This window comes from Nomascus leucogenys, chromosome 8 (genome assembly GCF_006542625.1).
Source record: "Nomascus leucogenys isolate Asia chromosome 8, Asia_NLE_v1, whole genome shotgun sequence".
Classification (NCBI taxonomy): domain Eukaryota; kingdom Metazoa; phylum Chordata; class Mammalia; order Primates; family Hylobatidae; genus Nomascus; species Nomascus leucogenys.
This window is the reverse complement of record NC_044388.1, coordinates 34,339,379-34,351,698: the sequence shown is the minus strand read 5'-3', so window position 1 is coordinate 34,351,698 and position 12,320 is coordinate 34,339,379.

Below are 12,320 nucleotides of genomic sequence, written 5' to 3'. Positions count from 1 at the left end.
GGCCCCATGGCCTCCACTGGGATTCACAGAGCATAATGCTATCTTAATATAGATTTTACACTCTGCTATTGCCTTTTAGAGTCAAATGAACACCCCTCTGGGACACTGAAGGCTGAACACAGAACAAAGATGAAGAGGAAGGGGTGGCTGGGAATTTTCCATCACCCCAGGCCCCTGGGACCATGTGCCCCAGGCCACAGCCCTTGTGTTACTGAAATGCCTGCAGTTCAATCTAGGTCCTATTGCTCACTGCACAGAAAGACAATCACTGAGACAGCCATTATTGCAAAGGAAGAAGGCTTTAATCAGGTGCTGCAGCAAAGGATATGAGAGGTCAGTCTCAAATCCATCTCCCTGACCAACTAAAATCTGGGATTTATATAGCAGGGAAGAAATGTAATCATATGCAAGAAAACAGGAATTAGGGAAGGATAAGGAAGAGGAGCTGGTCAACAAGAAGCAGGTGGTTGGTTAAACAGTCATGATGGGTGAGGGGTCCAGCATCTCATTGTCCAGATGCAGTGATCTGGTGAGTTTCAGTTCCTCGATACTCTCTGGGAGAACTGATGGTTGGTTTCCTGAGAAAGGAACTCAGATAAGACAAATGTAACTTTATCAAGTTTTAAAAATGGGAGAGTCAATTTCTATGTTTATTCAAAAGAAACCATAAACATCAGCTCTATGGGACAATTGAACCTATTTCACCTGGGCCTTCATCTCAGGACCCAGGGAAATCTGCCCAGAAGAAGCAGGGAGAAGGTTATCACCCTGTGGCCCTCAACCATTAGGAATGGTATGGATTGAGGACAGAGAGGACAAGGATGATGCATGGGGGACCCTGCAGCCATGAGGGGTAGCCATGTAGACTTGTAGGACATTGCAGTAGACCCACCCCGTGCAGAGCTGGGGAGGGGCAGACATCCAGGAGTGAGACATCCAGTGTGGATTCTAGAGAGCCCCCCTCCCAGAGAGTTGATGGTGCATCCTCTTGGTGATCTGACCCCAAAGTGGGAGGAGGGTGCTATCCCCTGGGAATGTTCCCTCTTCTCAGTAGCACTGGGAGTTGAGAAGGAAGGAGAATGAGCCACATGCACATAGACTTCACATGTTGCTGAAATCACTCTCTCCAGGAATCTCCATAAGAAATGGGCCTCGGAACCCAAAGAACTTAAAACAGAACACCATTGGACCTACAACACCATTACTGTGTATCTACTCAAAGGAATATAAATCATTCTGCCAAAAAGACACATGCACCTGTATGTTCATCGCCATGCTATTTGCAATAACAAAGACATGGAATCAACCTAGGTGCACATCAACAGTGGACTGAATAAAGAAAATGTGATACATATACACCATGGAATATTGCACAGCCACAAAAAAGAATGAAGTTGTGTCCTTGGCAGCAACATGGATGCAGCTAGAGGCCATTATCCTAAGTATATTAATTCACCATTTCCTTTGAACTTGTGAGACTGTAAAGTAACAGAAAGCCAAATACCACATATTCTCATTTATAAGTGGGAGCTAAACATTGAGTACACATGGATAGAAAGATGGGAACAACAGACACTGGGGACTACTAGTTGGGGATGGGTGGGAAGTGGGGCAAGGGTCTGAAAACTACCTATTAGGTACTAGGCTCAGTACCTGGGTGATGGGATCAATCATACTCCAAACCTAGCTGAATCTAAAATAAAACTCAAGAAAAAAGGAGAGTCAAATGAACCGGAGACTTCTCTCATACCTCTGACTTTGTAGTGTTGTTTCTTCCCCTCTTGTCTCCTTTTTCTGAGATGAAAGAATAGCCTTACTCAGCTGCTAATCACCTGCTCAGAGGCACTGACAGTCACTAGGAAAGGGTGGCAGGGCTCTAAGAGGGCAGAGGCCATGCACATGTGGCATGCAGCCCTGCAAGGAGCTGGGGGAAGCATCCCCAGAGGAGAGAAGTTGCTCACCATCCTTTAGCAGACTTCCTACACTCAGCTGCCTTTGCGTGAAGGTAAAATCCTAAGCACCTTCTTCATAAAGCTGTTAAGAAACACAGATTTCTTCTGGGCTTCCACAGCCAATGTCACCTTTCCTCCCCTGCACCTGGAGACTGCCCTTTGGGCATCTGCAATGAATGAGCTTCTGTGGTGCTGCAGAAAGAGCTCAGCAGTCAGAAGGCCTGGTTTTAAGAGAGGTAGACTGGATATCTCAAGAAACTTTCTAGACCAGTGACAATTCTAACACAGAGTGAGTGAAGAAGAGTGCTTTAGATTTTGCCCGGGACCCAGAGTGGGAGAAGGTTGCCTTCCTTGGGACTGGAGCTCAACTAAGACAGCTAGTTAGACCAGACTCACACCTGGATGAGATCAAAACATGGGGAGACTAGAAATGGAGAGAAACAGCGACACTATGATTTTTAGTCATATTCAGGAATGTAAGTCGATACTAAGGAAGCTCCTGGAAAAGCGAGTACATCCATTAATCAACCTAAACTTAATTCAATGAATATTAAAAAGGGGAGGAAAGGGAGATGTTAAAATTTTACTCCACCGTTTTCTAGAAATGTCCTAACTGTCCAGTTGAGACCTGAGGGGGGGAAGGTTGTCAAGGGTTCATGTTGGACAGGTCACCTAGGCTCCCAGGCTTGGGATCATCTTGATGAACAGCTGGGACCATCACCCTGTGGCTGCCACTCTCCACTGCTCAGCTGAGTCTTCAGCAGCACAATGGCTGTCTGTCCTCCTTCCAAGTCTAGACACAACCTCTTCCCTCCTAAGGGGGACGCCATGTTCTAGTCAACAGGGAAAAGCCAACAGCAATAGTTTTCACATGAGAGAGGTGGGAAATCCCTAAATAAAACAGAAGTCAGTCCAACAGCCCTTGCAATGCCCTTTAAACCCTGGCAAAACAACAGCTGCCCTGTTCTGATTCAATCTAATCTTTCAGAATTTATGTTCCTGAATTCTCTTACTTGGCCTCAATACAGACAAAGGAAGTACATGATCTTTGCCAAGTCAGGTCCTACTACCCTGCCAAGTCACAAGCATTCTCAAAAACCAGGAGGCCCATGTTCCTCCAGGCAGCTACCCTGTGACATACCTGGCACACTGGACTCAGACATCAGGTGGGTTAAAGGAGTCTGTCTGGGAAAGTTGGGCTTTTCGAAGGATCTCAAGAGGTGGTGATGTTTCTTCTTGGGAGTCACTGAGATTTCATGGATGGACTCCAGTGTCGTTCCCCGAATTGAAACTCACAGACTAACTGCTGCCTGATGAAGTATGCTCTGCAAGAAGCTGATTTTCAGACCAGACACAAGCCTGTGTCACAGCAAAGTGGGAAGGATATATTCGCTCCTGGGGAGTTAAACTGAACCCCAACATCAGCCCTAACACACCTCCAAAGATGGATATAAAAGTAAGAATCCCATGAACGCTTTTTTAAAGCACTGTGATCTAAAGAGGTTGCAGATTGGGATGGGGTCATCTAGACCTATTTTAAAATAAACCTGACCCAGAAGCAGGTAATATACAAACGATTTGCTTGTATCCAGAGCTGATTATGAAAAAACATCACATCAAAGTAGCGGTGCTGCTGAGTGCTGAGTCTGTGTTATTTGACCACCCTCCACGGCCTTCGTGGTCACACCCGGACACGCAAGTCACCCAGAGCCAGGAGAACTTGATGCAAAGCTCCAGACTTTCAGTGGGTGAACCACTAAATAGAAACAAATTACTTCTTCTGAAGACTCAATCTTCTCAAACAAAGGGAATTTACTTCATATAAAAAAGCACATAAGTGACAAGAAGGCACACATTTTTAAATCCTTCACCATTATTGCATAAAAATGACTGGGTGCCAACACCACAATGGTCCCTCCGAGAACAGAGAAAAGGGATGGTCTTCACACAGAGTTTCATGTGGCAAAGAAAAATAAAATGACCCTCATATTTGGAAAACTTGTGATCCCCACAAGTGAAAATTGAGCTGATTCCATCTTGTTAAGAAGGAGAGGATGGATTGGTGTCTGTCCGCATTGCCTTCCCTTGTTCTGAGGTTGCTTTGGGGAGCTGGGGAAGACAGAATTGGAGATTTAATATTTCCTGTTCCCCTTCAGCAAGCATTCAAGAGGACTTATAGGGTCAGTTGCATTTGGGAAGGAATTGGAGAAGGGCAAAACAGAGATATGAAGAGAAAAACAATCATGATACTAAATGAAAGATACAAAGACAAGTGAAATGAAAGACTCCAGCTCTTCCCACAAGGAAAGGGGATAACACATTTGCAAGTAGCAGTGAATCCCATGGGCTGGGAATCTAAAAGGGAGGGGTCGGCTTTTCCAATATGAGGGACGACAGGAGGGGTCTGGTTCCCTTTTCTTACCCAATGTCAAATTTTCTCATTCTAATACCCTAGAACATACATGCATCAATATTAAAAATCGTCACTTTTAAGTGGTACAATAAGGTACAGATTCATTAACTACTTGCACAAGGTAACCCAGCAGAGATTCAGTGCTAGAGCCAGTACAGTCCTCTAAATGTCCAAGACACTGGGATTATCATTTGAATTACCCGCTTTGGACAGGTAAGTTTCTTGGATGTTAATCCACATATGAGCACACCCCAATTAAGGTTGCCAAATACAATACAGGATACTTGGGTACATTTGCATTTCAGATAAGCAATGCATACTTTTTAATATACGTATGTGCCAAATATTGCATGAGACATGCTAAAACTTATTATTTATCTGGAATTCGAATTTGTCCAGGCATCCTGTGTTTTTATTTGTTAAATCTGGCAACCTTAATACCAATGGTCTTTGCTCCCCTTTCATTCTGGTCTTCCTGCTAGAAGTGCCATCCCCTCTCCTTGTACCTATTTCAATCATGCTCATCTTACAAGGCTTAGATCACACCTTGCTGACTTTGGGGGGTCTTCTCTTGACTTCTCCCACCCATGCTATTTGTCTCCTTTTGTCAACACCTAAAACAGATACTGATGGAACAGTATGGATCAGCCTGGGGTATGCCATTGTTTCATTCTCAAATTGTTATATAAGCTTTCATTGCCTCTGTCCATCAATATTGCAAGCTACTTGGATGGAAGCCATGCCTGACTCTTTCCCGTGTTGTATCTGGTGTGAGGCTAGGCAGAAGAAGCTTCTCAATAACTGATGGAAAACTGCTTTAAGGCATACAGAGAAGTTGACCTGGGCAAGCTGATGCTATCTTTTTTTCCCCAAGTTTCTCCCAAGGCAAAGGGTGGAGAAGGAAGGGTCTAGAACAGGGGCGTCCCATCTGTTGGCTTCCCTGGACCACAGTGGAAGAAGAATGATCTTGGGCCACACATAACATACACTAACACTAACGATAGCTGATGAGCGAAAAAAAAGTAAATCACAAAACAATCTCATAATGTTTTAAGAAAGTTTACGAATTTGTGTTAGGCCACATTCAAAACTGTCCTGGGCCACATGCAGCCCATGGGCTGCGGGTTGGATGAGCTTGGTCTAAAGTCTCAAAAAATGATTTGCACATAAATTAAAGATGACATTTGTGTGTGAGGTAAGAAGCCACAACCAAATTGTGAATTAGGAAAATTATAAGAGCAGGTGATATTACCGACCTGTAGATTTGCTTCTATGGAAATCTTCTCCCCTTCTAAAGTCTGCAAATACCATGAGATTCCCTAAGCATTAGAGCTGGAAGGACCTTAAGCATCACCTGGGCCAAACTATCAAAATACAGGAGAAGAACTGAGACCCGGAGAGGAAAGTCACTTGTCTACAGTCCTATAGTGGGCTAGAGACAGCCTCCTGGTCCCCAGGCCAAAGATCTTTCCATTTGTCAAACTGACCTTCAGTTTCAGGGTCAGAGTCTCATGCCAGGGGGCAGGTTTTCAGCTCTGCTCAATTTTTAAAATAACATTTGTTGTCTTTTTCTTTCTGTAAAAGGCATTTACTTTTAGTAGAAAATCTGGAAAATACAGAAGTACATAAAGAAGAAAATTTAAATTACCCACCAGCCAGAAAAATGCTATTATTAATGTTGGATGTATTTGCTGTTATGCCGTTTTCTATGCTAGACTATAAGGGAGACAGGGATTAAATAAATCTTACTAATCTCTGTAACCTCAGCCCCTAACCCAGTATCTGGTACATAAAAGGCATGCAATCTACCCTTGTTGAATAAATGCCTGCATCACTATGCACATCAATATATGCATTATATATGCATACATATGTTTATGTAATTTTAAAAATGGAAGTCATACTGTTATAGTTCACCCAGTTTTTTTCACTTAATATTGTATTATATTTTCCAAAAAATATCCTCCTATAAAAATATTTTCAATCACCGCATAGCATTCCGTTGTATAGCTAAACTGTGATTTACCCAATTAATAGACATTTAGGTGGTTTCCAAATTATTCTAAATAACAAATTGTTCTAGGATAACTATTTCTGGGCATGAGTCTTAGTGAGAATCAGTCTGTGGGGAAACTGGGCCTTTACTTTCACTAGTGGGGAAAGTTTGAGCAAAAAGCCATAGCGAAACAGCTACCTAGGATCATTTAATCAACCCTGCATAGGTTATTTGACTCAGCTTCCCTTACGAATCACGATCCTTGAGTCAGATGATAGCATTGGATTATCAACTTAATTTTATCTCAGTTATAGCTTACATGGGGAAGTCACCTCGTGTGAGGGCGATAAGAATATCTGAAACAAAGGGCATTTTAGAGGTGATTTCATCAGTCCTGCTCTTAGCCAAAGAGCACTAAAAAGTAAGTTCCCTCCTCTCCCAAACAAGTTCAAAATGTATATTCTAGGAATGTGACTTTAAATTCAAGAAAAATAAAATAGTTCACTCAAATTCAAATCTAAGTATGACATTTATTTTTTCTAAAAGAAATCTGTCTGTAAGTTCCCTGCAGAACTTGCACTTGGCTGGACTTTTTTTGTTTTTTTTGAGACAGGATCTCACTCTGTCACCCAGGCTGGAGTGCAGTGATGTGGTCGCTACAGCCTTGAATGCCTGGGCTCAAGCAGGTCTCCCATCTTAGCCTCCCAAGCATCTGGGGCCATAGGCACATACCACCATGCCCAGCCAATTTTCTAATTATTTATAGAGGTGAGGTCTCGCCATGTTGCGCAGGTTGGTCTCGAACTCCTGGGCTCAAGCAATCCTCCTGCCTTGGTCTTCCAAAGTCCTGGAATTACAGGCATGAGCCACCACACCCGGTTGGTTGAACATTTTTCAATGATGGTATATTACACATCCACTGACATTCAGCAACCTATGAGTTCATGTTACCAGTTTCACTTTCCCTTTCAGCTAAAGCAAAGCAGAACAGAGCAGATCTTTCAGTGGCTAGGGGCCTCCGTTCTAAGAAGTAAAGGGGATCTTCATGGTATTGTTTTGTGTGCTGCTGTGAGCACTGACATTAAAGAAAGTGGCCAGAGAAGAAGTGGGCAGAGCAGGTTCCTTCCTCACCAGCGTCACCCACTTTTCTCTTCCAAGTTCAAACTCGGCTTAGGTCCCGGCCTGGGGAAAAGGACATCAGATTCCAGGTCTGGCCTGCTGCACCAGGCGGAGAGCACGAGTAACCTTCCTGCTGTATGGTGTTTTGGCATAGATATTCTGGATGTGACTTGAGACTGCTTGCTGTTTCCGGACCATTTACACCCATTGTTGTCTTGTGAGCCCAGTCATGGCCTGACACGGAACACCTCTGCCGTAATCTTCTCATAGGAATCTAACTAATGCAGAGTGCTGTGGCATTGCCAGCCCTCATCTTACACACTGCTTAGGATGCAAAGGTGGCTAGCATAGTAACATCTGCCTCTTTAGCAAGAGCCTCAGTTACTCCAATTTAAATACGGGGAGGGAGCTGGGTGCAGTGGCTTATGCCTGTAATCCCAGCGTTTTGGGAGCTAAGGCCGGAAGATCGCTTGAGCCAAGGAGTTCAAGACCAGCCTGGGCAAATTATCAAGGCCTCCTCTCTACAAAATTTTTTTAAAAAACTTAGACAGGAGGCCAGGCCCAGTGGCTCATGCCTGTAATCTCAGCACTTTGGGAGGCTGAGGGGGATGGATCACTTGAGGTCAGGAGTTCGAGATCAGCCTAGCCATGATGGTGAAACCCCTTCTCTGCCAAAAAAATACAATTATAGGCACGTGGTGGTGCATGTCTGTAATCCCAGCTACTCAGGAGACTGGGGTGGGAGTATCACTTGAACCTGGGAGGCAGCAGTTGCAGTGAGCCGAGATCGTACCACTGTACTCTAGCCTGGATGACAGAGTGAGACCCTGTCTCCAAAAAAAAGAAAAAAAAAATTAGACAGGAGTGGTGGCAGGAGGATTAGTTGAGCCCAGGAGTTTGAGGTTGCAGTGACCTTTGATCGTGCCACTGCACTCCAGCCTGGGTGACAGAGCAAGATCCTGTCTCTAAACAAATAATCAAGAAATTAATAAATAAATAAATGGAGCTATTGGACAAGGAGAGCAAACATTTTTCCTCTTAGGAGCTGAATAAACTTGAATAAACATGAATAAACTTCTACTTGCATTAACCACCTTGTTACATCTCAGTTCTACCTGACTAGTAGTAACCCTGGGAGTACTGTCTGAAGACTGTCAGATCTTATCCAGAGCATAGGGAAAAAAGGGTTTAGAGTCACTGAGTGACAGGGCCTGAAGGAAAACCTAGCATACCCCAACCCCAAGCCTGTGAGCCCCTGAGAGCAGGCATTAGCCTGATTTATCTCCGACCCCCAGATGCTGGCACAGTGCCTGGTACACGGTGAGTACATGATTACAATGAGACAAAATGAAGACATGGAATACACGATCGATGGAATGAATAAACAAATCCTAAAAGTCTGACCACAGAGCTTAATTCTCTTTATGTTAAGTTGTTACTGTTGAGTACAAACAAGAAAATCCTTCCCTAGCAGAGAAACATATTGCCACCCCTTCAAAAGATCAGAATGACTCTAACATGAGACACACCTTGCCAGGGCTACTGGGGACTCACAGGGCAGGAAGAACAGGACAGAGGAGATGCTGTCTCTCCTCCACCTCAGGCTCAGCTCCCGAGACGCTCAGTATGCTCCTTGCTGTGGCACCACACTGGCTTTTAGATGCAGATGCTTGCTGGTCTTCTTTAGACTAGCCACCCTTAGAGCTTCCTAGGTAAGCTCTGTTTTCTCCCAGAGTTGAACAACAACAAAACAAAGACGACACCAAGGGCACTTGCATAGCCAGCACTGTTCCGAGCATTATAGGCTGAGTGCAGGAACGTGCACCTGTAGCCCAAGTTACCCGGGAGGCTGAGGTGGGAAGATCACTTGAGCCCAGAGAGGTGAAGGCTGCAGTGAGCTGTGATCATGATTGTGCCACTGCACTTCAGCCTGGGCAACAGAGTGGGACCCCATCTCAAAAAATAAAACAAAAACAGAAACAAAAAAACAATCATTATAACACTCTATTGCTGGGTTTATGTCCTCTACAGATGGATGATACATGACAGTGATAGCACAAGGAAAAGCATGAAGGAGAATATATTAGAGCAAAGTTGTAATATTTTACCTGAATTAAATCAGTATTAACATGAAGCAGATTTTGCTGAGTTCAGATATATCTGGTAATTCCTAGAGCAACCAATGAAAAAAATAACTAAAAATCAAAACAAAACACTAAAAAAAATCAAAAAAGGGACTAAAAGTGGCACACGAAAGTATATTTGTTTAACATGAAAGAAGGCGATAAAAGAGGTACAGAAGACTAACTATTAAATGAGTTAATATCTGTAAAGCTCTCAGAACACTGCTGGCTACACCAAGTGCCTTTGGTGTCATCTTTGTTTTGTTGTCATTCAACTCTGGGAGAAAACAGAGGTTACCCAGGTTTGGAAAGTCCAAAGAAGACCAGCAAGCATCTAAAAACCAGTGTGGTGCCACAAGCAGGGAGCAGCACTCTGACGACCTCAGAATTCTTAAGAAAATGTAACAATTGGTCAGGCCTGGTGGCTCACGCCTGTAATCCCAGCACTTTGGGAGGCTGAGGCAGGCGGATCACAAGGTCAGGAGATCGAGACCATCCTGGCTAACACGGTGAAACCCCATCTCTACTGAAAATACAAAAAATTAGCTGGGCATGGTGGCGGGCACCTGTAGTCCCAGCTACTCGGGAGGCTGAGGCAGGAGAATGGCATGAACCCAGGAGGCAGAGCTTGCAGTGAGCCGAGATTGTGCCACTGCACTCCAGCCTGGGCGACAGAGTGAGACTCCGTCTCAAAAAAGAAAATGTAACAATTGTTGGGGGAGAAACTGAGAGAGGATGAGATGACATTGACCTTAAATAAGCCCCCAGGTGCATGGGTCCAAAAGATGCCTTGGAGTTTTAGCCAAGAGAGAAGGCTTGCACAAAGGTGTCAGATGCTGAAAGGGTTTTTCTAAAGATGTGTCAGTGACAACAGGGATCAACCGGAGTTGAGCCTGTTGGTGCCACATTAATGAACGACAAGGATAAAGCAGAGTTCTCACCACTGCTCCCGTGCTTCTGCCTTCGGAGGGAAGCAACATTGATGGGCTTGACTCCACGCCGAAAACCTTTCCCATGGGTTCATTGAATTCCAAGCCCAGGAAGGCAGAAACTAATATCCTCAACTAAACAATGGAGAAACAGAGTCAACAAAAGAAATTGCACTCTCTTGAGGACACACAGCAATAATTGACAAATCAACATTCAAGTCCTACCTTTTTTTTCTTCAACACCACAGCTACTATCTCGGTCAAATAAAAAGAGCTTTGGTGCTGGGCGCAGTGGCTCATGCTTGTAATCCCAGTATTTCGGGAGGCCTAAGTAGGAGGATCTCTTGAGCTCAGGAGTTCAAGACCAGCCTGGCCAACATAATGAGATCATGTCTCTATTTAAAACATTTTTAAAAAATTAAAACAAAATTAAAATTAAATAAAAATTGTAAAAAAGAACTTTGATCAAAAATTGGAATATTGAGAAAGAACTCAAGACTGAGCAAAATGAGTGAGGGTCTATAAGGGAGTGCTGAGTTGCCCCACATGAGTACAGCCTCCTGCCTTTGGTGAAGTCCACCCAATGCATGGAGAGAACCTATGTTTTAATTTCCTAGGGCTGCTGACACAAAATACCACAAAGCAAGAGAAATTTATTCTGTCATAGCTCTGGAGGCTAGAAGTCCAAAATCAAGGTGTTAGCAGAGCCATGCTCTCTCTGAAGGCTCCAGAAAAGTCTCTTCCTTGCTCCTCTCCTAGTTTCTGGTGGTGGCCAGCAACCTTAGCATTCCTTGCCTTGTGGCATCTTAATTCCAATATCTGCCTCTATTGTCACATAGCATTCTCCCTGTGTCTATACCCAAATTTTCCTCTTCTTACCAGGATACCAGTCATAGGTTAAGACCCACCTTAATACAACATGACCTCACCATGACTTGATCATATCTGCAAAAATCCTATTTCCAAATAAAGTCCATTCACAGGTACCAGGGGTTAGGACTTCAACATATCTTTCAAGAGGACACAATTCAACTCCTACCAGCCAGAAAATAAAACCACAGCTCCATTGTAGGAGGAGCCACAAGGCTGGAGAAGAGATAAGTGGCTCTTACATTTGCTCTTCTGGCCTCCTGCCTCTGCTCAGAGAGCCCACAGGAAGTAGATCGGCTTTCACAGACCCCTTCCCATTGGTGCAACCCTGACCGTCTTTCAACTGTGTTATCAGTGAAATGAGCTATTCTGCCTCAGAAGCAAGAAACAGGCTCTACCCTGTCTTTTTCTTCCTCAGTGCACCTCACAGACGGGTAAGGAAGGTCAGGACGCCATATTGGTTCACTCCTGCCATGTGGGAGACACACTGAGATAGGCCCTTCTTTCCTAGGAAAAGACACACCATTTTGCAGCTTCTTTGCCTGAAGCTGGTGAAGTAAATTCAATTTCAAATGAAGATAGAAAACCTTATTACATTTCCCAATCTTTATACACAGACAATGGTCCATCATGAATAAACTTCTATTTGCATTAACCACCCTGTTATATCTCAAAATGCTATCACTTATATTGCTTTATTTTATTCCTATAAGCTTCTCTGGTAAATTCGTGGGTATTGTTATGCTCAATTTACAGATTAAGAGAAGTGAAAGTTTGGAAAGAGTATCTTGTTCAAGATTGCACAGACAGTAAGTATAAGAACAGGACATGAAATTCAGCAACTTGGACCCTAAAGTCCATGCACTTTCCTAACCATTACTTCTCATGGTCTCCCCAGGTCCCACTGGAAGTTGGCTT